Here is a 27,007-nt window from a genome sequence, read left to right as displayed (position 1 = left end):
AATCGGTCGCCTGGGCTAGGCTACTTGCAGTGTCTGGAGTTCAGCCAGGCTAATTAAAGTGCAAGGGAACCCAGGCCAGGCGGGCTCTCTTTTTCACTGGGTAGCAACCAAACAAGTGTGCATGAAATCCAGCCACAACCCCAGGCCAGGCAAAAGATGCTCAGGACGGAAGCCAAACTGGCCTTATATCTCCCTGGTTCACACATACACATGTCTCGCTCGCGCTATACATATAGACCCATCCAACACTCTCCGCCCTTGTTCTCTTTACATGTGACACGCACCCCCCTAAGTACCATAATCCCTCACTCCATCATAGGCGCAAGCACTCCCCCCTCCTAAGTATGATTATCTCTTACTAGCCATCAGGAACACACGTATTGTCTCCTTCCATCCATACGTCTATCTCGATATCTCTCGGGGCATCTTCTATCACGCACACACCTTGTCACTCGATCTCCCACCCATGTAGTCCCATCACGATCTCCAGGGGATCTCTCTATGACAAACATACACTCTCTCCTCCCCATGTCTGCATTTTCTCTGTATGTCTCTCTCGACCTCTCTCCCTTGTTTGTGAGACCCCTCTTGGCCACGTGCTAGGGGGCTTTCTCTCTCGGTTCCAAACAACCACACACTATCTCCTCACCTTGCCTCCGTTGCCGAAGATGCATGTGTGATATGTTTGCATAAGACATGCATGCTTTTTCTCTACTTTTATCGTGTGTTGTCCATGTCTCTTTCACACATGCGCACACACTTTTTTCACTCACTCTCTCTCTCTAGCTAGGGACTCTGTCACGTCCATAAGAATATGGATGTTTTGAAAAGTCAAACCTTAGAAAAGTTTGACCAGGTATATGTGGAGAAAACATTTACATCTGGAACGATCATTAGATTCATCAAAACATGTACTTACTTCATACTATCATTTATCTTTGGTATTGTATATATAAGTAATTTCTTTATAAACTTGGTTAAAGTTTCAAAAGTTTGACTTAAAAAAATGTTGGAACTACATTATCGAACGGAGGGAGTAGCTCTTTCTCTCTCTCTCTTCTATCTCTCACGGGCCTCCCCTCTCACTCGAACTCTCTATACCGACGGATTATACACTCACTGTGTCAGAGTATAGCTCCGTATATTGTTTAGTTGACCGATCAACCAATCCACATGCTGCCTTGTCAGCTCGTGTTCTGTATCTTCGTGTGCTGGCCCATGTGGCAGTGGGTGAAAATAAGTAAACTAGAGGCCCATCTGACACGCGGTGAAGTAAAAAAAGTTGAAACCACTTGGGGTAGCACCCCGCATGCTAGTAAATTGAGGGCGCATTGAGGACAAACTTCTTGCGCGCGAAGGACGCACTCACGCACAATTCACCACTGCGCAGCGGCATGCACAGAAGGACGCACTCGCGCACACCCAGCACACAACACACACTAGCACACGTGTACACCGGCGTCACCGCCGGTTGAGATGGACGGCGAGGCAGGCAACAAGCGGAGGCAGCTCGAGCCAAAACCGCATCCGGCGAGCCTGGACTTCATTAGCAGCTTCCCCGACGACATGTTGCTCGTCATCATCGGCCTCCTCCCCACAAAATCTGCCGTGCGGACCGCCCTGCTGTCCCGGCGGTGGCGCCCCCTCTGGCGCTGCGTCCCCCTCAAACTCACCGTCGACAGCTGCCTCTGCGACGGGGATTGCAAACGCATGGCCGCAGTCTCCAAGATCCTTTTATCGCACCCTGGGCCAGCCAGACGCCTTGACATCCGCATGTTCAGTACCAACTGCAAGGTCCAACCCAAGTTCGACGAGTGGTTCTTATCCCCCGCCCTAGATCAGCTCGAGGAGCTCAGCTTTGAAGCTGGACGATGTCGCTCTCTGCCGCCGTCCGCGCTCCGCCTCACGCCAACGCTGCGCTGTGCCAGCTTCAGCTCCTGCTATCTTCCCCAGATTAATGCCGCGCCCGCCCTTCTTCTCCCTCAACTCAAGCAGCTCGACCTCTTCGACGTTGTCATCTCGAAGAAGGCTATGGAGCACCTGCTCTGCAGCTGTACTGCGCTCGAGTACCTTCATCTTGAGCAGATCCACAGGTTCATTAGCCTCCACATCGCCTCGACGAATCTTCGATGGATTTATGTGTCTTGCTGGCCCCGCAACAAGACATCAATTGGGAAGAGATCACTCCAGCTGTTCCATGTTATGGTCATTGAGAATGCGCCTTTCCTTGAGAGATTGCTTGTATCAGATCTAGAAGGTCCAACAAAAATCAGGGTCATTGACGCGCCGAAATTGACAGTGTTGGTGTACTCGTCTTCCAAATTCTCCGAACTCTTTATTGGACCCGTAATCGTTCAGGTACAGCACTCATCTTCTTCTCCGTCTTCTTGAAATTCACATTTTTTAATTTCTTCTTGATGTATTTACGACCGTGTTCCAGAAAATGATTCCCACAAGCTTGACCCAGTCCATGCGCAAAGTGAAGATCTTAGCACTAAAATCTATCGGCCCCAATCTGGATCAAGTTGTTGGATTCCTTACATGTTTTCCGTGCACGGAGAAGCTACTCATCGAGGTGAAACTTCTTTCCTATAAGTAAACGGTAATCACAACGTAGCTCAATTTTTTCGTAATTTTCCCAAATTACGATGACAAGTGTAGTGTTCAAAACTGCATCTACGCACTGCACTGAAAGAAATGTTTTTAGTATTTTTTTCTCACATGATCACCTGCATCGTTTTTATGATGTACTACTATAGTAGCCTAGGCTAGTCATAGTGGAAAGTAACTTAGACTACTCCAGTAACTCTATGATTACCCTAAGAGCAAGTACTACCTCCATCATGGTTTAGTCTTCCAATTTTGTAGTATCAAAATTTGACCATAGATTTAACTGACAAAATGTTAATGCATGTCACTAAGAACTATATCATTGGATTCGTATTTGAACATAATTTCAAATGGTGTAATTTTTAGTGACATGCATTGGCATTTTCTTAGGTAAATCTATGGTCAAAATTTTATACTAAATACGAGGTAGTATTCCCTCCGTCCCAAAATTCTTGTCTTACATTTGTTTAGATACGGATGTATCCAACACTAAAATGTAACTAGATATATCCGTATTTAGACAAATTTAAGACAAGAATTTTGGGACGGAGGGAGTACAAAAGTGGGCTATGTAGGCCAAAACATGTGCCAAATTCACTTGTGATGCATTTGGCATCGATGCCCCTCCATTGCTCACCTGGTGCCCCAATCTGGATCACCTACTTTGCTCCGGTGCCAAATTAACTCACGCAATGAAAAAACACCGCGTGGGAGAGAGAGAGGACTGAGGCAATAAAAAAACACTTGTTTGGGAGAGTGAGAGGCTGGTGTAGTTGGTTTGTTTGATTTGTTTATGCATGTAGGTCTGTGTGCACAGCGGTGCCAACTCTCACACATCGCGAGAGTGGTGCCAAAATCTTTTGATTTGACATTGATGCGTATTATGTGGCATACTTTTGCAAAATATGGCATCGGCCACATAGTGGAAGGCAACAAATGCCCAAGCTCTTCACGTGCTCCTAGTTAAATGAGAGGAAACAGAAAGAGAGAGAGAGAGAGAGAGAGTGAAAAAATATCACTAGCCAGCCAACCCTACCATATGAGCGAATGATATTGGTACCTCTTGATGACACGGCAATCTTTATGCAGCCAGCTGCTCTAATATGTTCTCTTCTTTTGCAGATAAAAAAAGACCCGAAAGTGAAAAATGTGTTGCACTATAACAATCTCATCGAATGCCTTGATCTCCATCTTACAAAAATTGATTTGATCGACTACCGAGGCAGCACATCTGAGATTAAATTGGCCAGGTTCTTTGTTCTGGAGGCAAGTGTGCTCAAGGTAATGAGGTTTGGCGTTCTCTGGCACAACAATGAATGGCGTGCTGATCACCGCAAGCATCTAAGCCTAAATGACAAAGTCTCCGTAGAAGCTAAATTTGTTTTTGAAACATCAAGTGGCCAGAGACTCGAAAACTTATTTGCCCATTAGTGACTTGTCAGGGCGGTGAATTTTAGTTTGTACAATAATGTTGCATCCACCTAAAGTAACGAAAGTTCTTACGTAAACTTCCTAGTAATTCCCTCTTCGTAGGTGCAGCATTACTCCTAACATTTGTAATATCAGTTTGAAACTTGTAATATTGCCGTGTCCTATTCCTGCGTTTTCAAAATCCTGCGAATCAAACAGGTCCTGAGTTGGTGATGATGTTGTGCCTCCCATCTTTCACCAATAGCCGTCGGATCTAGATCTGACGCATACAAACAAAGCTTCTCCATTTTTGCAAAAAGATGCCCGCACTTGTTGCCTATTTACAAACAACTCCTTGTCTCTCACAATCAGCCTTATCTCCTCCCCACCACATCTAGAAGGCCGTGGAAAAATCTGGCGCGATGGCCGCTGCCGGAGCCGTCCACCCCCAATCTTGGTGTTCCGTGCAATGCACGGGCATCTACGCATGGGACATTATGTCGAACAGGGCTAGTTGTAAGTAGGCTAGCTCTACAGCCATGATGATAGTGACTGTAGACGGTGAGGCTGACTATGGTATGCCGAACACGGCGCCTATACTCAGGTGTCATCTTCGGCACAGGGTCTTGTCACTTCACTGTGAGGAGCAGCACGTAATAATTTGACCAACGGGCAGTACAGTGCTAGTACTCCTACTACTACATTGGTAGTACTACTACTAGTACTAGTAGCACCACCGTCTGGATTTAGGAGTACTACCACGTCCATCTAGATTTTAGTATTTGACTAGCAATATCTAGTAATGCATGTCACAAAAAATGTACTACTCCCTCTGTAAATAAATACATGGTCTTTTATTCCTATCGACGAGAGAACTTAATGTTTTTTGCTAACTAGAGTACTAATAGGATTACATGCAATGAACTAAACACTGCATGTCATGTTTGGTAGTCTCAAGTCATTGAAAGCATGCACAGCCCACATCTCTCATTGGTTGATATGTCATGAAATAAGAAACAAGGAGGGAGTTAATGCACCGTGCCTAAGTATTTTGGGATTATTTGGTTTTCGTAAGGTGACTTACACAACATTTTTGTTTACATGCATTAACATTTTATTAGTTAAATCAAAGGTCAAAACTTGGCGCAAAATGCAAAGGGGACCAATAAACCAACAAACATCAAACTTATCTCGTTTGGCCCCAACTAGAGGTTCAGTGAGATGACTATACTACACCGGCACGGAGGGGGACGCAACTTCATTGACTTATGGCAACTGCCTTTGGGTGAATGACACGTGGGCCTAGGGGGTGGCTAGCCCACCTATCATACAGCCAAAGGCAAGTGCAGTAGAGGGCCGAGGAGTAGTACGAAATCCCACGCACCTACGCACGCTAACCAAGGGTAAGAGTGATCACTCGAATCGCAAGATCAGTTGACTAGAAGCTAAGCTAGACCCATGGAGGCGATGAGCGCAAGAATCAGCCGGCTGTGCCAGATGGTCCACGACGCCGGCCTGCGGCCCGACACCGAGGAACGTCTCCAGGTAGTATTGCTTGAGGCTGCCAGGGCGAGGGGCCGCTTGGATGACAGCTTCGTCTTCTTGTTCGCCGAGGTCCTCGTCGGTTTCCTCGACAAGTTCACCGTCGTCAAGAAGCTTGCGGACGACTTTGACATAAGCCTCCAGCCGACGCGCCCAGGCTCTGCGATGCCCACCACCCTCAACGGCCACTATGGTGACAACCTCTTCGACGCACTAGTGGCCCTGCGAGGTGCCCGCCGTCGCGCCGGAGAATGTCCACCTCGAGGTCGCGCTCGTCGCGCAGCGCCTGGCGCAGCAAGACACCATCGACATAATCACCCACGTCTATGCGCAAATCGTCCACAAGGACTACTACATGCAAGAGGAGGACGATAGGACGCTGGCCTTCTTGGACCGCAGGGCAACCTTGGACGGCACTGTTCAGAAGCACGTTGAGCTCGCCACCAACGCCGTTGCTCCTCACACGTCGGTTGGTGACCCGGCGCACTAGGGCATGAGGATGTCGTTGATGGATCCATAAGTATTTTTATCTTTCCGTCAAATCCATGTAGTAGTATATGATACTACAGTAATTATCTTACCTTTCGCATCAACTTCATAATTTTCGTACGTACTCCATGCATGAACGGTGCCAGAACCAAACTTCTCATTACTCTAGGCAAAATCGTTATTTTCTATCTATCGGTCACGCCATGGAGTAGAACCAAATTTTACAAGTTACGAGTTCAAAAGGAAAAGCATGCCGTGTTCGCGTCGCACCCCCACATGGTTGGTCCGGCACGCCGCTCAAGCGGGAATGCGTGCGGTGTTGCATTTTCACTTACAAGTGGGACCGCAGTTGAGCGAACCGACTATCCGCAAACCCCCACCCCACCCACCGCGCGATGGCTGAGAAAACAGGAGGGAGAAGAGATGGCTGTAGCACAGACTCCAAGAAAATTGGTGTCGGATGGGACTCGTGTGGGTGGCGTGTGCCGTACTGCTAGACGTGAATGCTAGTTATGGCCCATGCCACCCCACTATATCGAGCCTATATTGAGGTACGTAGAACAAATTTCCTACAGTCCGTGCTCAGCCCTCCTCTATCTCTCTTCTCAGCCAGCCAGCGGACGCGCGGAGCCCATCGTCTGTTTGCTCACATGCGGCCCCACATGTCAGTGAAAACGCAAGAGGACCCACTGAACCTGCACATCTTTCACCTCGACGTGCTGGTGATGAAAAACAAATCCAATAAAGATCTTCGGTGGCCGCTTTTGGAGTTACTCAAGAGTAGTAAGATTCTATTTACAGTTTAACCCAAGATGCACATCTCGTGGCTTCAACTACCACTCTATTTTCTTTTATGACACGACCTAGATGTTGGATGCCCCACGTGTCGGCAAAAGGAGGAAGAACCCGACCAAATCTTCGGTTGTGCTCTCGGATTAGACTAGTTGTGCTAACTTAAAAATTTTATTGTGTACTCCCTCTGTTCCAAAATACTTGACTTCCATTTGTCCAAAAATGGATGTACCTATATACTAAAACATGTCTAGATACATATATATTTTGACAAATAGAAGGCATGTATTGTGCAACGGAGGGAGTATAATGGATGCAAGTTTTTGTATTGGGAAGAAGAGTACATCCATATATTGATAGAGCGCAATTTAGTAGATGTTTTATCACTTTTAGCTAGCACGGAGGCTAGAGATGAGATTAGTGCACTTGTTGATACTCCTACTAGAATAGAGGCTAGACATGAGACTAGATGCGAGGAAGCAACGTCTACTTCTTTACACTCGAAGAAGAAAGAAGCACGCAAGATCGAGCCTCCGCGGATCAACAATGAATGCATCAAGAAGGCACTAATCCAACTTATAGGAGTAGTAAAATGTATTCTTGTGGTTCTTGTTTTCTTTGGTCTTGCTTTTCTAGTCAAAATTATCGTTGGAGTTCGTGCAAAACGGAGGTCCGTTTGGGGTCGTGCGTTGGAGTTGGCCTTGCAAGTGGGACCGTAGTTAAGGAAACCGACTATCGGCAAACCCCCACCTCACCCGCCGCGCGATGGCTGAAGTTAGAGAAACGACGAGGTTGAAGAGATTTCTCTAGCACGAACTCCAAGAAATAATATGGTGTTAGATGGATGTCGTGGTGGTGGCGTGTGCCGTACTCCTGGACGTGAATGCTTGTTCTCGCCCATGCCACCCTACTACTCCTACTACTTACTCCTACTATATAGTACTAGTATCGAGGATTCGAGGTGCTGGTTACGTACAACGAACACATTAACATATGGCTACAGTAAAAACACCCGCCCGACGCGCGAAGCATGTGAAGCTAGTACAAATAGTGTACTACTATTGTTGATTGGCCTCATCCGATAACCTGTTGCAGTGCACGTACAATAATGTATTCAGAAAATATATTTTTGCCTCGTCGCACCACTCACTCAGAGAAGCGACTTGAAAGCCATTCATAAATTTAGTAAGTTTATCACAGGCATGTCATTTTATTACATACAGCAGGTCATCAACCCACATAGACAACGAGGATACATTATAAATACTAAAGTTTTCACCACACAACAAATAACAAGCAATGAAATGAACTTCAACTCAACCATTCCTCGGCGTTGGAAACGCTTGCTTTGAACCATAAGTGATTCTCTGGGACGGGCCATCGATTGTCGATCTGGAAACCAACGCAGGACTGATCATCCAGGCTGAAGCGGCCTACTATATCAGTACTAGGGTAGGGAACCACCCAAATGTCTAAGGTATAGACACAGTTGCTTCTCATAAATGGTACTGTTAACGTTGTGTCAACATGAGTTGGATCGTCTTTCACCATCATCGAATAGTTTTGTCCAAGGAAGAGCGAGTTTTCTCCAAGACTATCAATTCTGTACCAGAGAGAAGGAGTTGGCGCTAGCACACTAGTATCCATCCCGAATACCATGCAACGGGTGTTGGAATAGGTCCGGAGAGTGCGACCATGGGAGACTACACCTGCTTCCTTAGCAGTAACATCATCAGTGGGTTGTATACACACAAGAAGAGGTGATCCATCGGAATTAGTTGCCAGGCGCCATAGAGTATACGGGCGCTGCTCGTCCTCATGCTCGTGATCATCACCATCGTCATCCCCCCCTTGGTTATAAACATTTTCAAGTATAGATGGTGGGATGTTCACAGGACCTTGGAAACACAAGAAGAAGGTTAATTAGTAAAGGGAAACTTGCTAACCCGCATGCATGTGGATGAAACAATTATAATTATGGTGGAAGACAAACGTACCGAAACTACGAGGATCCCATGCAAAAATAGTGCCACGGGTGGTGGCAGCAAACACAAGGCCCTTGTATTGAATTGCATCACAGTACTCATCTGTGTACAGAAACTGATTTTTGAGCAATATCCATCGATTCGAACCACGAAGGACGGCAACAAGCTTGTCGAAGATAGCAACAAATTGATAGTTGTTGTAATTCCAAGAGCGGTTGGGAACTCGACAAATTGCTATCTTCCGTAGAAGACAGTCACCATGATCGTATTTGAATGTGCGTACAATACCGGTGTGCTCAACCTCTGGGCAGTCTGCTGAGATTTTTGTAAGTGGAACCCAGTCACAAGTGTACACATTCACAAGTTCCCACTCGCAGTTGGACCCAATGTAAACAACCCAATCTCCATTTGCGCCCGCCCAAGCCTTGCCCGCAAGCGATGGCATCTTAACATCATACGTATCATTATCAAGCGGCATCAACTGGCACAGGGCGAGGCCTCCGTCGTGCCGGAGCCAGTCATCAGGGTCACGACAAAGAAGATAGGGGAGATCAAACTGCTCCTTGACACTTGGGGTTCTTTGTAATGATGTTATTAGTTAAGTCGAGAATGGGCTTGAACGAACCTGCCATGCTAGCCGAGGTGATGATGTCGCACCGATCAATGAGTTCCTCCACCACGTCATCTTTCAGATCGGGGCAAGAATAACGGGGTCGTTTCTGGCCTGTTCCCTCCATGGAGAAGACGATCAAACAATGGCAGAAGAAAGGGTGAAGGGCTGAAGGAAAATGGAGGAGGGAGAGGAAGAGCATGCGACAGTAGTTCCAAATCGACAGGGAAAGGCGAAGAGTCGGTGGACGGTTGCGAGTTTGCCACGGTTCACGAAGAGGCACCCCAGCCTACACGTCCGTTCAGAAATACTCCTACTACTCACCGTCGTCTCACTGATATGTTGGAACGGGACCACATGTCAACGAAACATGGTGTGTAATTTCTCGTGCAAAATGCGATCTGGCCGCGTTGGCCCGAGGTGCCGCATTAGCTATCGACCTTTATTTTTTTTAATGGCGTGCCAATCAGTTTTGAAGCATGACTAACTAGTACTGTACGCAGAGAAAATATAAACTACTCTACCATTAATCCACCTTCACTACTAGTAGTATAAAAAAGATATATAGGCTGGAGCTTGAGCGCTTTCTTGCTAAGGGCTGCCCACTTGCTTCTCACACTACCACCCTGTCTCCAGATCTAAAAAGAACGGTCCCTCTCTCCCTCCTCACCGATGGTCACAGATCCGTCGGGGAAGAAAAGGACGTGCAGCGTTGACGCACTCGTCGGCGACGAGCGAGGTCACGCACTGACGACATGGCCGTCCTCTTAGACCTAGCGCCCGTGCGGGATGGCCTCCGTCCCCAAGCTCGCTGCCGTAGTGTGTGCGGAGGACGATGACCATGAGCGAAGCCACTTCCCACCGACCCTCGGGTATGCTACCTCTTTTCGAACCATAACCTTGTTCTATTGCCCCATCTGCCACGTCCTTGCATGTGGATCTTTTTCCACTCCACCATCTTCCCAATTTGCTATCCTCTACTCTGCTGGACACGCAGACAAAAACCATAATGTGCACTATTAAAGGAAACCCTACTTCATGCAGACTAATCCATGTCTGGGTTGAATAAGGAAAGTAAGGGAGACTGTACTGTCCAAGAGAGTAGGCATCGAACCCGCATCTAGGTTGAAAAGGGGAAAATCAGTAGCTAAGGAACGAGTCTCGTGTCTCTTGGTTGAAGAAGGGTAGAAAGGCATGACAACGCAATAGAGAATGACCAGGTCGATCAGTTTGTTGTCCTCACATAGGAAAAAGGTGGCTAAAGAGAACAAAAATGGGACGTAATCCACATATGCTGCCTGGATATTTGTTGCTCTGGGCAACCATACCTCCCTCACCACTCTGCGTCCGTGGAGGTACATCATACTGGTGCACCCACTGTCCGAATGGGCCTCCCATGCTCTTATTGCCACTTTTTTGCTGTTAGTATAATGCCAGCAGTCAAGTCAAGCAATGCTACTGCTAAACTGATGCCACATTTAACTAATGCCGCTCTCAGTCTAATGCCACCGATAAATTTAAGCAATGCCATTTAATGTCACTGGATTATTTCAGGGTTAGCTGTTGATTGTGGATGTATTAAAGATTTTTCAGCTAAGGCATTCTAATGTTGTTGCACATCCAGTATACCAACGATGAAACTTGTTACTACCTTCAGATATTTGCACTGTTAATGCTTATAGATTACATACCTCACTTTCATGAGATAAGTTAATTTTTTTTTACAGTGTCACCAAAATGCCAAGGCGCTGATGTCATTTTATTTTGGTTAAACTGCACAGACAATTATGAAGACAAGAGGAAAGGTCAAGAGTGGGCACCTCCTCCTCCGGCTGTTCTCTTGATTCGTTCGATCAAGTTTTTATGTTTGATCGATTATCAAGATTGGGATAGCAATTTTTAAGGTCCCCCCGAGTTCAAAATGATATTTACCATGGAGGTACATGGTTTGCAATTTTTTATACTGTCATTAGTTAATAATGCTAGTTACCTTCAGACTTCTGTATTTGGTTTAATGCTCATGCACAGCTAGTATACCAATGCTGAAACTTGTTACCTTTACATTTTGTATTGTTAATTCTTATAGAAACCTTCCAGTGCTAGAGTTTATTGAAATCTGTTTAGTAAAACCATTGTACTGTACGCTGTAATAAACTAACTACTCTACTGTTGCACTAGCCACTGGATTAGTGTATATTTGTAGTATTCGAATGGTGTTGCATTAGCGTATGGACATAAATAAAGTGTGGCAAGCTTTCCCATATATGTGCTCAAGAAAACTACTACCTGTTTTTCTAAATACTAGACGTTTGGGTACTTTAAATTGAACCGTGAAAACATCTTATATTAAGGAACAAAGGGTGTAGAGTTCACTCAAATTATCCCGGTAAAGCTAGTCACACCTTTGTTAAAATTAATGTCCATTATGTTATCGGAGCAGGTCTGTATGTTTGTCTCTAATGCCTGTCGACTACATACCTGACATCATGATGTAATGTTAAGTCATTTCCTTTTGTACAGTGTCACTGAATTGTCAAGGCGGTGATGGCATTTTATTTTAGTAGAACTGCACAAAATTTGCTTAAAAGAAGAGGAAAGGTCAGGAATGGCTCAGTTTTTCAGAAAAAACTATGTATGCCTTCCTGACATCAGCCGGTGTTGCTTTATTTATTCCTTCAAACCGGTGGTTAGAAACAGTCTTGCTACCTTTTCCCATTAAGAAATTGGAATGCTTATATTTGTGAGTCTATGCTTCAACTAGTGCCACTTTTAGAGTAATCACACTTTCAATATCTATGCAAACAGGGATGCTCGATTTTAGTGGAACTGCACAAAAAGTCCAACTGGTTCAACATTAGGAGCATGTTTTTTTCAAACCTTTATATCCAATTGGTGGCACTATGAGCTGTTCATTACGACGGTACATGGTTTGCTACTATCTTGCTACTCCTTTTGTACTGTCATTAGATAGTAATACTAGTGGTTTGCATGTGAATTTATTGGCAGGGTGGACCTACATTGGAGGTGCAGGACAGGATTCAATGATTGGATGCTCAATTTCGGTTGTATCGATTTCACCTCTTCCATCACTGCGAACATGGATATCCTTGGTCTGATGAAGAATAGGCGCTATATTTCTGCTCTGAACCAGCAAATCAATTCAGTATGAAATTGTCCAGGGCAAAATATAACTGCATCAGATTGTCCAGTGCAGAACATGACAGATGCTAAGCGGAAGAGACATGTTTAAACCGAAAATACAAGGTGTGGTATATGTTTACTAGCTGCTTGATATTTGTGCAGACAGAGATGTCTGCCCATTGCTATTTGGCAAATAAACAAAGTGTCCAAAATTTTGGTTGAACTGCACAAGAGAATAGTATAGTCACTGCATGCAGTGCCATTTGAAAATAGACACAGAAAGATTGGATAGTCACTTCATGGACTGCAGAAAAGTAGTATTGTACTATTTATTGGCCAACACTAGGTGCTTCATTGCTTTGGTCAGATTATACAATGGGCATCATTTTGCCTAAGTTAAAGTTTGTATTCCGAAAATAGTCTCGCGGTGTGATCGAGAGAAGACCAAATCATATTGCAGTGGATGTTCCTCCATCATGTGTGGTTCATTCTCATGGTTCCAGCTATTGGTGAAACCACTTACGTTTGCAAGAGGAATTGTAGACTTCACAAACAAATTTGTCTTACAGTATGTACTGAATGTTGGCCAAGAGAAGCATCCATGTTAGTAGGAAGAACAGATGTTTTTTCTAGATCTTTGCTTTTGGAGCTACATGTTTGTATATGATCTGTGAATCATTGAGATGCATTAACATGTTGATCTTATGTATGGGAATCGTACTAGTTAGTTTTAGTTGCGACGCAAGATCTGAAGTGGCTGATCTTTGCTTTTGGAGCTACATATTTGTATATGATCTGTGAATCATTGAGATGCATTAATAGTTACTTATTTCTGTTCGCTCAGTGTTTACAAGTTACTGATCGATCACTAGCTATCCTACAAATGTGCTCCTGGCAGTTTTATTTGCGACGCAAGATGCAAAGTGACAGTTTTTTGAATAAAAATGCCTATCTCTGAAGAAACTGACAACCTACACTATCGATCCTACACGGATAAAAATGCCTACCTCTGAAGAAGTTTAAGCCTAATTAATTCAGTGAGCAAAGCAACAAGACCAAGGCATGGCAATAATTAACGGCATGCAGAAGTTTAAGCCTAATTAATTCCAGCGATTTAAGTGGTTGCATGCGTTCCCTCGGTTGCGACTCATTGCATGCTGCTTCGCGTACTGCCTGCGAGCGATTCTGAGTGCCTGCATGCAGCCGGCCATAATTAAGGCAGCTAACTGATGCGAAAAAGATACGCTTTAATTGTTGCGGGCTTTTTAAATCCGTGGAATCATTATTGACAAGGAGGGAGATGATTCGAGTGCACTCGTTTGACCGCCATGCCGGCGTGCGACCCAGACGGGACGGGACGGCATAGTCATAATTTCAGTTTCTCTAGTTTTCCACAGCAAGCTGGCGCGCTAAGCCATTATGCATTGAATTCCGATGACCGTCGCGCTACCTTCTGCCTATAAGTACTGCTTCCCGGCCTTCTCCAGTGCCACCATGACACAACTCGCCATATCCTCATAAGCCCCCATCGGCCCGACATCGCTCCCCATGTCCGCCATGCCCCCGCCCGTTCGCGGTAGGCAACGCCGGAGGCGGTCACCGCCGGAACTAGTGTTCGGGTTTTCACCGGAAGGCAGACGGAGGGAGGAGGCATTCTATCTGTCTTTAGATGGCAATGCGAAGATCGAGGAGTTGTTGGAGCACGACCGCATGGCGGAGGAGCATGAGTTGTTAGAGCGCGACCGCCTGGTGGAGGAGCAGCGTATCGCCGATTTGCGCTGCCAGCGGGACATGGAGCAGCAGCGCACCGACGCTCTGAGTCGCGAGCAGAGCGCCCGCAACTGGGCCGACTACATGGAGGCCGGTGCCCGGCAAATAGCCCTGGAGGCTGTCGGGCATGCACACATTCGCGATGCCGATTTTTACTACCAGCTCGTCAAGTGGATTTCCCGCTTGGAAGCCGAAGCTTCGGTGGACCACGCCGGCATGGAAAGGGCCAACGCGTGCGAGCAACGTGCCCTATCGCACCTCTTGCAAGTCCGAGGCGAGGCGCACGACGCTGGTGCCGGCGTTTAGCGTGTACCACAGATGGCGGTCGGCATCGTCTAGTTAGCTAAGAGTAAGTTAGTACTTGTACGCTACTAGAGTATTAGTGGGAGTAGATAGTTAACTTGCCTATGATAGTTGTCAACGTGGAAAGTCAGTACTCTATATGTGGATCAGACCTGTTACTTTGCTCTGAATGTTGAACTTTCCGTTTGAACGTATGGAATGGGCTGTTATTTTTTTAAATGGGTTGTATTTGTCCTCCACGGGTTTAGAGGCTGACTTGTGGGCCTAGCAAGTTGACATGTACACAATCAGGAGATGATTGTACGTGGAGAGGATGACAACAGGGACCCGCCAAGGTCATGGCAGTACGCAAGCAAGTGCCTCCTTATTTCAAGCCAATAAAAAATGGCTCCTCCTAGTGGATTTCTGACATCTGGGTCCCATGCCATTGTCAACGTAGTCAATAAACGAGAGAATTGTGTCGGATTTCGGGTTCCGGTAGACCCTTGAGGTTCGAACACTGGGGTGCGTGCGGAGATTTCGCCTTCTACCTACCTGCACCCCTCCGCCTCGCTAAGATCTAAGCTATGGAAAGAACAGCACAAGAGACACAGGGTTTATACTGGTTCGGGCCACCGTTGTGGTGTAATACCCTACTCCAGTGTGTGGTGTGGTGGATTGCCTCTTGGGCTGATGATGATGAGCAATACAAGGAAGAACAGCCTCGCGAGGGTCTGTTCTTGGCTGAGGGGATGAACTGCTAGGAGGAGTTCAGTCACCCTTCTCTCTCTCTCTTCTCGATTCTCTCTCTGATTTCGATCCCAGCTTGTTTCTGGGTTGGCCGATTCTCGATCCCCCCCTACCCTGGGGGTGGCTAGTCCTATTTATAGGCAAAGGCCCTGGGCCTCTTCCCAAATATTGAGCGGGAAGGGCGCCAACAATTGGCCATTTTGAAGGGGAACATCTGGTACACTTATCCTGACTAAAGTTGGTCCTCGCCTGCCAAAGGCTCTAGTGGTGACGCTGGCTTGGGCTCCACAATGACTTCCTCCCTGCCGTTGGATGGTCTTGGTCTCGTTGCACTGAAACGGGTGCCTTTGCTTGATGCTCTCGCCTGCGCTTGCTTCCTTTGCACCAAAGAGGAAAGGAGGATACTGCGCGGGCTGGCGCCCGCCTGGCGCCTTTGGTCGTCATGGCTTGCGTCACGGGCACCTCGTGAGGTACCCCGCCTTGATCTCTCCGCCTCCTCGCGAGCCAGCCTGATGAGGCCGTGCCTGAGGAACCTCCGTGTCGTCCGCCCCACGAGGCTTGGCCCCTCAAGAGGGTCTTGGGTCTGTGTTGATGAAGATGGGCCGCGCTGGGCCCCCTTTTGAGACACGCCGCAGGCAGGCAAGTCTGGGGACCCCCGTTCCCAGAACGCCGACAGTAGCCCCCGGGCCCAAGGCGCTCCCGGACTTGGCCGTGTAGGGAGGCGAAAGGGCAAGGGCGAAGCGCCGCGGGCCCTAACAGCCTGCGGCCTTGGGCGCCGCGTGGCGGTTGACTGGACGTGGGCGCCTCAGCAACCGCTCGAGTTGATAAGGGAGCGGCATCTGCCTAGGCTTTGCTTTTTTTTTTGCTTTCTCCGGTTGCTGCTCAGATCCCCTTTCTTGCGCCTCTCCTTCCTTCCTCCAAAATTTCCAGATCTACTCCGACCGCGTGACCTAGGAAGCCATGGCGCCTCGTCAGTCCCCGGCCGGAGCTTGGTACTCGTCTGCCCTGGACTTGCCGAACGTGTCGGAGGTGAGCCTCGCCCGGTTACGCTGGATGGGGGCGGCGCAGGGCATCGACGGGGCGAAGGTGTTCAAGGCCGGCTCCGCCACCCCTGAGGGCCAAGGGAGCATCTTCTATCCGTTCTTTGTAAGCGCCATTGCTGCTGGCCTGGTGCCTCCCTTCTCCGAGTTCTTCTTCTCTGTCCTCCGCCATTATAAGCTACAGGCTCTGCATCTCCACCCCAACTCCGTCCTTCTCCTGGCAATCTTCGCCTATTACTGCGAGGCTCACGTAGGGATGCAGCCCTCAGTGGCCTTGCTGCGTCACTACTTCTACCTCCGGACCTCTCGCGGTCCTGCTTCCGCGTGCGCGAGCTTCATCGCGTACGGTGGCGCCATTGCCATTTTGAACCCCGGGAAAAGGATTGAGGGCTTCAGGAGCAAGTGGGTCTTGGCAGATGCTGGGCGCATCCACCCTCGGCTGATCTTGCCCACGGAGCAACCCACGGGCTCCAGCGATTGGGGTCGAGCGGAGCTCACGGACCCCCGCGCGAAGCTGGTGTTGGAGAAGATGGACGGGATCTGAGGCCGGCCAACATGGTGGCAGCGAAGCTGACCGGTGCGTCGCTGCTGAGGGAATTCCTGGAGCATCAGCTGGCTTCGCTTCGGCAGTACTCACTTCCGATGTGGAGGCCCCATCCGAGCCCCGCGGCCTTGGCCGACGAAGATCTGGCCACGGTCCTCCAATCTCTGGTCGGGGGCGATGTGGTGAGGTTGGAGGGCGCTCCTACGCCCTTGTTCCTCCGCAACGACTGGGAGCAGGTAGTGGAGTCCATGCCCGTCTTCAACGGGGACGGGCCCGTGCCCATGGAAACTCCCGGGGAATCGGTGGACGTGTCCTCCGACGACTCCAGCGAAGAGGAGGAAGGAGGGGAGCGGGAAAAAGGGCCTGACTCCGAGGCGACTGACGGAGAGTCGAGGGCTCCCCTCCCCCGGTGCAGGTCCCGCGCTCTCCGCCTCTTTCCGAGCGATGACGACGAGGATGATGACGAGCAGGGCGGCGGGAGCTTGCCCCCGATCCCAAAGAAGGACAGGACCGGGCTGATCTCCCACGGGTCTGCCCCGGCCCCGAGGCGGACCGCAGACGCGCCTTCCGCTCCCGAGCTTCCCAAGGTTGACCCTTCCAGCCGGCTTTCAGGCTTCAAATTTGGCCGGAGGCTGCCTGAGCTCACTGGCGACGACCCGTAAGCGCTTGATTCTTGTATTTATTTCTTGTTCTGCTGCTGAGGCTTGACGTCCACATCTCTTGGACAGGCTGGCGCCCGCAGCAAAGAAGCCGAAGGGAGCTCCTGAGGTTCCATCCGTGGCAGCGCCTCTGCCCGCGAAGGAAGATAACCGCGACGCACGGGCTTCTCCTGCTCGGTCGTCCTCGCGAGGCCTGGCTGAGCCGGCTGGGGCGAGCTCAGCCCCCATGGCCCAAGTGACTCCCGAGGTGCCTTTGCCTGCTGCCGCCACTACAGCCGTTGGGGCGCAGCAGGCTCCGCCTCATGATGTTGTGGTCGCGCTGCCGCCTTCTCCTCCTACTCCACCGACTGCTGTCTCTCCGACTCCTCCTGCCGTTCTGAATCGTGCTGCTGCTGAGCTGAACCAGCTGTGGCAGGATCTTCTTGGCGCCGACCCTCGCTTGGTGGACGGGCGCTTGGAGCTGGCTTCAGGATGGATTCGCTCCGACGCTTCGATTCGGGCAGCGCTGGTCCAGGCCTGGACAGCTTGCGATGAGGAGAGGCAGGCCGTCCTTGAGGCGAAGGCTGCTCATGACGCAGCCCTGGGGGAGGTGGTCGACGTCCGTGGTCGCTGCAAGGCGCTGGAGGACGAGCTGCAAGGCCTGCGGACCAGCTCACGAAAGAGGCCCGCCTTCGCCAAGAGCAGGAAGAAGGCGTGAAGGCTCGCGAGGCGGCCGTCAAGGAGAGGGAGGTCAAGCTCAGGAGGCGCCGTGACCGCCTAGTCGCGCTGGAGCGGGAGTTGGGGGCGAGGAAGGTCGAGCTGGACGACAAGGCCCAGGTTCTTGCCGAGGACCGCGTGGCCTTCGCGGAGATGGAGGCGAAGGCTCGCTCCTTGCTGAGGACGCTTTACGACAGCGGCCTGGAGAGCCCGCTGGCTGGCACCGAGGACGGCCCTGCCAAGCTGCTTCCCTTCCTGGTTCGTGCTCTTGAAGATGTCGCCCTTGGCCTTGGCCCCACGGCCGAGGCCGAGGCGCGTGTCCTGTCTTCTGTAGTGCTGACGCGGGTCCTCACCCACATCTACCTTCGCGATCCCGGCGTCGACCTCGACAGCCTGCTGGAGCCAGTAAGCGGCGAGCGTGCCGCTGCCGCTGCCAAGGCCGTGAAGGGTCGCACGAAGGCTCTGCTGGGGAAGTTCCGGGCCTTCAGCACCAAGCCGAAGCAAGGCGCTGCCGCCCCCGCTGCTCCATGAGGCGGGCCCACTCCGCGCTGCTCCACCGCCGACAAGTGACTCCGTTGTGGCTCCTGTCCTGCCTTTAATTCCTGCACATGTATCATGCCTCGAGGAGGCGTTTAAACTTGCGTTTGGCATTGAGATAACAGTGTGGACTGTAATATTTGCTTTTGAATTCCTTGAAATTTACGCTTTTCCTTCCTACTTGCTTATGTTCTATGCCGGCAGAGCCCGGCCCCGCGCATACCTTAGCCGCCGTTAGCCCCGACTGGAAACCAGGATGGGACCAAGGAGTGAGGGGCTACGTGACAAGTTAGGCTCCTGAGTCGCGATGCTCAGGAGTCCCCCTTGGCGCACGAACAACAAGTAGGGAGGTGTGATGTGGGTGGATCTACCGTTCTACGTCTGCAGAGCGCGGCCGCGCGCATACCTCAACCGCCGTTAGCCTTTCAGAACTAAGGAGTGAGGGGCTACGTGACCAGTTAGGCTCCTGAGTCGCGATGCTCAGGAGTCCCCCTTGACGCTCAAATGGCCTTCGTACCTTGGCTCCGCTCGGGGAGAGACGCGCGACAAACCAGGCCCGGGGGGGCCTGGCTGGGCGGCGCGCGTCTGGGCGTGACCCAGGCGCAGCCCCCGTGCCCAGCCCCCTCGCGCGGCACTCCCGAGGGGAGGCGTTACGATGAGGCTAGACACTGAGCTCTGGGCTCCCTGAGGTTGATGCGGCCCGGGGGCCACCCTCAGTTGTTTATCACCAGCGCGGAGCATAGCGCTTCCGTATGTGTACGGGCATAGCCGCTCCTCGGCAGTGTCGTCAGCCAGCGCGGAGCATGGTGCTTCCACTGGTACGTGGGAGGGGGCTCCCCTCCGGGAGGAGCCCCCGGGGCGTGTACAGCCCCGCCCTGACACGTGGCTGGCACGGTAGGGCCTGGCGAGGTGTATTAGGGCACCCGTGAGCCAGCGCGAGACTCATGGGGCCCTACCTCTAGGCGGGTTGCGCCTGGCACTGGGCCTTATCTTGTGATGTGTACCTGCAAATTTGGTTAGATGCCGGCACTCTACGTCCTCGGGTCCCGGCCCTCGAGCTGGTCTCAGCCGTCGCTGGTATGCCAGGTCGCGATGTCGTGGACAAGGCCAGAGGGTGAGGGCTGGAGAGCCAGTAAGAGCCCTGAGTCGCGATGCTCAGGTACCCCCCCCCCTTTAACGTGCAAGTGGTCGGCATGGAGAAGAAGAGGTGCCGTGGACAGGCATCAAATAATCAAGCATGGTGGGTCGAACGCATAGCCGGAAATAAATGCAAAAGGGATACATGCCGCTGGGTCTGGCCCGAGCGACTTGGGGATGATGCGGCCCGTGAGGCGCCCCCAACAAAGTAAGCTAACAACATGAAATAAAAGGGATACATGCCGCAGGGACGGACCCACGCGGCCTGGGAATAATGCAGCCCTGGGGGGCGCTCCCAGCTAGAAATGAAACTTGAAAGATGTCACCTGATGATGTTGAGGACGAAGGAGTGTTGGTGTAGCAGACTCGGTGGGCTGCGGAAGCCGATCCTCACGAGCCCCCGGGCCCAGGGGCCTTGGGAGGCTCCGGAGGCGCCGGTGGCTCCTCGCGGACCATCTCCATCTCCGCCAGGGCTGCGGAACGCCTGGCCTCTTGAGCCTCCATGATACCTCTCATGAGGCGCTGGTACGTGGCAGCCGCGTTCGGCAAGCCGTAAGGCATGCGAACGTAGCTGTGGGGTGGACCTTCGCAGCGCCCCACTCGCGAGGGCCAGAGGCGCTCTAGAGAGGCGACTCGATTGAGCCCTGGTATGTCGATGCAGACGCGCAGGCCACCATCCTCGCCTGGATGGGGAGCCACAGCTGGTAGGCGGCGGCCGCCTTCCATGACTCTTGACTCCTGTAGCTCCTGAATGGCCTTGCTAACGAACTCCTGAGGGTCTGGCTCTCCTTGCCTTAATCCTTGAGGGAAACGTGCTTCGAAACACGCCTCCATGTGGTGCCCAAGCGCCTCCCTCGTGACCTTAGCCAGGTTGGCGGCCCTCCAGGGCAGAGCCCCCGAGCCCTGCCTAAGGAGGGCGCCGGGCGCGCTTTCCTATGCGATGGAAGGAGGTTCCCCCTAGGCAGGCGCGGGCCCTGAGGGGCCGGGCCAGACGATGTCTTCTTCTTGGGGGCGGTCTCGGGAAGCCTCCTGCTTCCGCGATCCGGGTCTTCTAGTGATGCGGCCTGAAAGGCTCATTCCAGGGAACACACCGCGTCCTTCTCTTCACAGGGCACCGTGATGACTCCGCCACTTCCTGGCATCTTGAGGAAGTTGTAGCCGTGGTGAGTTACGGCCATGAACTTGGCCAGCGCTGGGTACCCAAGGATGGCGTTGTACGGCAGGCGAATGTGAGCGATGTCGAAGTCGATGAGCTCGGTGCGGTAGTTGTCGCGTGCCTCGAAGGTGACAGGGAGGCGGACCTGCCCAATCGGGACCGTGGAGCCGTCGGTGACTCCGGAGAAAGGCTTGGTTGGCTGAAGCTGGTTGTAGGGCACTTGGAGATTGTTGAATGTTTCCACGGACAGGACGTTGAGCCCTGCCCCGCCATCGATGAGGGTCCTGGTGACCACCACGTTGCTGATGATTGGGGAATAAAGCATCGGGAGGACTCCGGCTGTGGCCGCACACTTGAGCTGATCTGCTGAGCTGAACGTGATGGCGCACACCGACCACCTGAGACGGCGCGTGGCTTCGAGCTTGGGGAGGACTGCATTCGCTTCGCGAGCGAACTGCTTGAAGATGCGTTGAGAGGCTGGGGCTTGAGCCCCGCACAGGATGCAGGCGATTGCGCGCGGCTCCTGGAAGCCCCCAGCCCCCTCGCCCTGATGGCGGTCCTCGTTTCTCCTTGGCTGCGGAGGCTGCGGAGGGAGGCATGCGTTGCCTTGCGGGCGATCCTCGCGAGGCTGATCCCTCCAGTCTCCCTCGCGAGGCGGGTCTTGCCAGCGATCCTCGCGAGGTTGATCGCGCCACCCCTGGTGCGGGCAGCGATCTTCCCAGCGTCCTGCATTCCTTCCTCCTCCTCGACCGTAGCCCCGGTCACCGCGGTCGGGGCGACGGCCGATCCTTCCTTCTCGCACGGCTCGGAGCTCTTGACATTCGTTGGTGTTGTGGGTGTGGAGGTCGTGGTACACACAGTACCGACTGCCCTTGGGAGATTCGGGCTGATCTCTGCCCCGCTTGGTGTCTGGTTCTGCCGCGAGCACGGCAGCCCCCTTGCGCTTCACATCCTTGGCCTTGGGCTTCTTCTCTTCCGGGTCTGTGGCAGGCAGCTCGAGGAGGGAGAGACGCCCTTCCTCAGCCCTGGCGCTCTTGGTTGCTAAGTTGAACAACTCCAAGGAAGTGCATAGGTCTTCATGCATCGCCAGCTCCTCCTTCATCTTGACATTGGGCACACCGTCGGAGAAGGCTGAGATGATGGCCTCCTCGGTCACCTTGGGAATCTTGAGGCGTGCGTTGTTGAAGCGCTGGATGTACTTCTGCAGGGTCTCTCCGGGTTGTTGCTTGATGCGGCGCATGTCACTCACGGCGGGTGGCCGGTCGCGAGTACCTTGGAAGTTGGCGATGAAGCGGGTGCGCATCTCGTCCCAGGAGGAGATCGTGCCTGGAGCCAAGTTCAGGAGCCAGGTGCGGGCCCCGTCCTTGAGCGCCATGGGAAACCAGTTCGCCGTGACCTTCTCATCTCCGTTGGCAGCTTCGATGCCCAGCTCATAGAGCTGGAGGAACTCCGCAGGGTCGGCCGTGTCATCGTAACGAGGAGGCAGGTCTGGCTTGAACTTGCCGGGCCACGCGATGCTGCGTAGCTCGGTGGTGAAGGCACGGCAGCCTGCTGTGGCCACGGGAGGCCTTGGGTGACGGAGAGCTTGGTCTTGCATGTCCCCACGCGCTGTAGCTGGGAGCAGCGCGGGGTCTTGACGTGCGGGAGCAGGAGCATGGTCGCGACATGCTGGAGCAGGGAGCGCCCGGGCAGCTTCTCGCGGGCGAGGGACTTCTTGGCAGCTCTGCTCTTGCCACGCTGGCACCTAACGGAGCGGGTTCCGCCCAGGGGCCATGCGCCTTGGAGCCATGGCGCCTTCCTGAGGAGGAGGCGGCTGGGGCGCCGCCGGAGCTTCGTCGCCCGCGCGGGGTGGGGCGTGGTGCAGCGGGACGGACGACGCAGGAGAGCCCCCTGCAGTGCGGACGAGCTCGGCGACGCGGTCGAGCCATTCTTCGTAGACGTCATTGACGGGACGGTAGCGCATGAGCTCGTTTGCTGCGATGAGCGCAGCTCGAGCCTCCATGGGTGCGTGGAGCGCGCGGGATGAAGAACCAACTGGGGTGAGCGAGGGAGTAACGGTGCGGCCGTCATGCCGCACGGACGGATGCTGAGACGACGCTTGCTGCTCGTCCCCCGCCGGGCCGGTGGCGGCGTTGACGGCAGGTGACGGGGAACGGCGAGGACGCCCGCCGACAGGAGCCGTCTGGGCGACGCGGGAAGCGAGAGCGGCCCGGCGCTCGGCGCGGGCCCGACGAGCGTCAGACATGGGCGCGATGGTCGGAGGAGAAACGGGGTGGTGGAAGACGAATTCGGGCGCACCCCTACCTGGCGCGCCAAATGTCGGATTTCGGGTTCCGGCAGACCCTTGAGGTTCGAACAATGGGGTGCGCGTGGAGATTTCGCCTTCTACCTACCTGCACCCCTCCGCCTTGCTAAGATCTAAGCTATGGAAAGAACAGCACAAGAGACACATGGTTTATACTGGTTCGGGCCACCGTTGTGGTGTAATACCCTACTCCAGTGTGTGGTGTGGTGGATTGCCTCTTGGGCTGATGATGATGAGCAATACAAGGAAGAACAGCCTCGCGAGGGTCTGTTCTTGGCTGAGGGGATGAACTGCTGGGAGGAGTTCAGTCACCCTTCTCTCTCTCTCTTCTCGATTCTCTCTCTGATTTCGATCCCAGCTTGTTTCTGGGTTGGCCGATTCTCGATCCCCCCCTACCCTGGGGGTGGCTAGTCCTATTTATAGGCAAAGGCCCTGGGCCTCTTCCCAAATATTGAGCGGGAAGGGCGCCAACAATTGGCCATTTTGAAGGGGAACATCTGGTACACTTATCCTGACTAAAGTTGGTCCTCGCCTGCCAAAGGCTCTGGTGGTGACGCTGGCTTGGGCTCCACAATGACTTCCTCCCTGCCGTTGGACTGGTCTTGGTCTCGTTGCACCGAAACGGGTGCCTTTGCTTGATGCTCTCGCCTGCGCTTGCTCCCTTTGCACCAAAGAGGAAAGGAGGAAACTGCGCGGGCTGGCGCCCACCTGGCGCCTTTGGTCGTCATGGCTTGCGTCACGGGCACCTCGTGAGGTACCCCGCCTTGATCTCTCCACCTCCTCGCGAGCCAGCCTGATGAGGTCGTGCCTGAGGAAGCTCCGTGTCATCCGCCCCGCGAGGCTTGGCCCCTCGCAAGGGTCTTGGGTCTGTGTTGATGAAGATGGGCCGCGCTGGGCCCCCTTTTGAGCCACGCCGCAGGCCGCAGGCAGGCAAGTCTGGGGACCCCCATTCCCAGAACGCCGACAAATTGCACAACGAGCGGCTGATAGTAGGGACCCAGCAGCTCGCCCGGTTATTTTTGTTTTGTGTTAATTTGATAAACGCCACTCCAAATCTGGTGTATCTGAGAAATGCCACTGCAATTTCCAAACTTTGAAAAATGCCATTTCATGCCAGTTCTAGTGGCATTTTTCGAAGTCTGGAGTGGCGTTTTTCAAAGTTTGCAAACTGCAGTGGCGTTTTTCAAAGTTTGCAAAAATTGCAGTGGCATTTTTCAAAGTTTGGAAATTGCAGTGTCATTTTTATGAATCGCCATAATTGGAGTGGCATTTATCTAATTTGTTTTTGAGACGGAAGCAGGGTGTCAACTGGGCTGTGCGGGACACTCTGGCTTGTTTAGACAGCCTTTTCTTTTATGTTTACCACAGACCAGCCCAGTAGTTTTTTTCTTTCTGAAAATGGCTAGTCCAGTTTTTTGTGATTTTTCAAGTAAGTCGCTTTATTAGGCCTGTTGGGCTGCAAATCTTTCAAGACGAGGAGAGCTTCATTCGGCTGGCCGAGAAAATGGCCTATCAGTAGAGAAATGGGTTGTACATTTTTAAAACACATCAAATCGGAAATAGTTTCAAATATCTTTTTTCATTTCAAGATTTTAAATTGTATTGATTTTTATGCATGGACAATTTATTGGATATTATATTGATATACATTTATTTTTAAAATCACTCTGAATGTGACTTGAAATTTCGGGATTAAAAACAGTTCAGACCGCACCGACATATGCAAAATTTCATATAATTTTTTAACCGTGGCCACAATATGCGCTATAATGCTAACAAAAAGAATATGGGCTCAAAAACCCCATAAGAATTAGCAAATGGGCTGTAAATTATTTGAAATAATGGCAGATGGATTGTATACTGTTTTCCACAGATTTGAGGCTTTCCACAGATGGCCTGTATATTGTTGGGTGTCCATCCAACGGTCGTCGTGCTTCTTCAATCTCTGCTCTTCCTGCTCCAGACGCTCAAACAAGCGCCGGCGGGACTGTCTGCTCCCTCCTTCCCGCGACCGGCTGTGCTGCCGCGCAGGCCTCACGGCCCCACCATACTCCCATCACTGGCCTAGCCATCCCTCTACTCACCCACACCTGCTGTTATTCTCTGGCGATGGCAGACGAACCAGTAAACCCTCGTACAGTCGTAGTCCCCTCCGTGTGGGAAACAAAAACAACTGTCGAGTCTTCCCTGCCTTCGTGTCATTCCCTTCCTAGGCCTCGTCGTCGTCCACCGCACTGGTGCTCTCGGCGTGACGTGGTCAACATGGTCAACGACCGACATGCATCTGAAGTGGACTGTACGTGGAGAGGCTGACAGCTGGGTCCATGGCCGCACGCAAGGAAATGCCTCCTTGTTACGCGCAAGATAATTATTCCTCCACCTGATATCTGGGACCCATGAAAGTGCCTCTGTATTTCGCGAAAAAAATGTTACCGCTGCTGACAGCTCGGACCCACCAGCTATATCTTCGCATGCAAGGAAATGCCTCCTTATTATGCACAAAAAAATTAATACTCCCCCTGCTAGCTGGGACCCAGTATAGTGGGCCTACTAAGTTGACGAGGACGAAGGGCTTTGTCAACTTAGTCAATATGCACGATTCTAGCTCGACTGACCGTACGATGTCCATCCAACGGCTGTAGTGCTTCTTCAACCTCTGGTCTTCTTGCTCCAGCCGCCCAAAGTAGCGCCGGTCGTGCCGCCTGCTCCTGCCTCCCGTGGCCGGCTGTGCTGTGGCAGAGGCCTCACCGCCCCCATACTACTCCCACCGCTGGCCAGGCCATCCCTCCACTCCACTCACCCACACCCCCTGTTATTCTGCGGTGATGGCAGTGCAGCCGAACCAGTGAACCCTCGTACTCCTCTCCGTGTGGGCATCCACTGCCGCGTCTTCCCCGGCTCCGCGTCGTCCCCTTCCTAGGCCTCACCGTCGTCCACCACCGTGGTGCTCTCGGCACGGCGTGGTCAATGTGGTTAACGACCGAATTCCATCGAAAGAATACTGTACGTGGAGAGGCTGACAGCTGGGTCCATGGCACCCGCAAGGAAGTGCCTCCTTATTACACGGAAAATAATTATTCCTCCACTTGACAGCAGGGACCCACCGGATGCCCACCAGTATTTCGCGAAAAAAACGTTTGCCCCTGACTGCTGGGACCCACCCGAGGGCCACCGTATTTCGCGAAAAAAACGTTCCCCCTGCTTTCAGCTCGGACCCACCGGAAGTGCCTTCTTATTACGCACAAAAAAATGAATACCCCCCAGCTAGCTGGGACCCACCTTGGTGGGAGGCTGACTTGTGGGCCTACTAAGTTGACGGGGACGGAGGGCTTTGTCAACTTAGTCAATATAAACGATTCTAGCTCCAGTGACCGTACGATGTCCATCCAACGGCCGTAGTGCTTCTTCAACCTCTGGTCTTCTTGCTCCAGCCGCCCAAAGCAGCACCGGTCGTGCCGCATGCTCCTGCCCCCCATGGCCGGCTGTGCTGCCGCGGGGGCCTCACCGCCCCCTACTATTCCCACTGCTGGCCAGGCCCTGCGGCGATGGCAG

Source organism: Triticum urartu, chromosome 5A (genome assembly GCF_056163025.1).
Source record: "Triticum urartu cultivar PI428250 chromosome 5A, HENAU_Tu73, whole genome shotgun sequence".
Taxonomy (NCBI): Eukaryota; Viridiplantae; Streptophyta; class Magnoliopsida; order Poales; family Poaceae; genus Triticum; species Triticum urartu.
Note: the sequence above shows the minus strand (reverse complement) of the source record.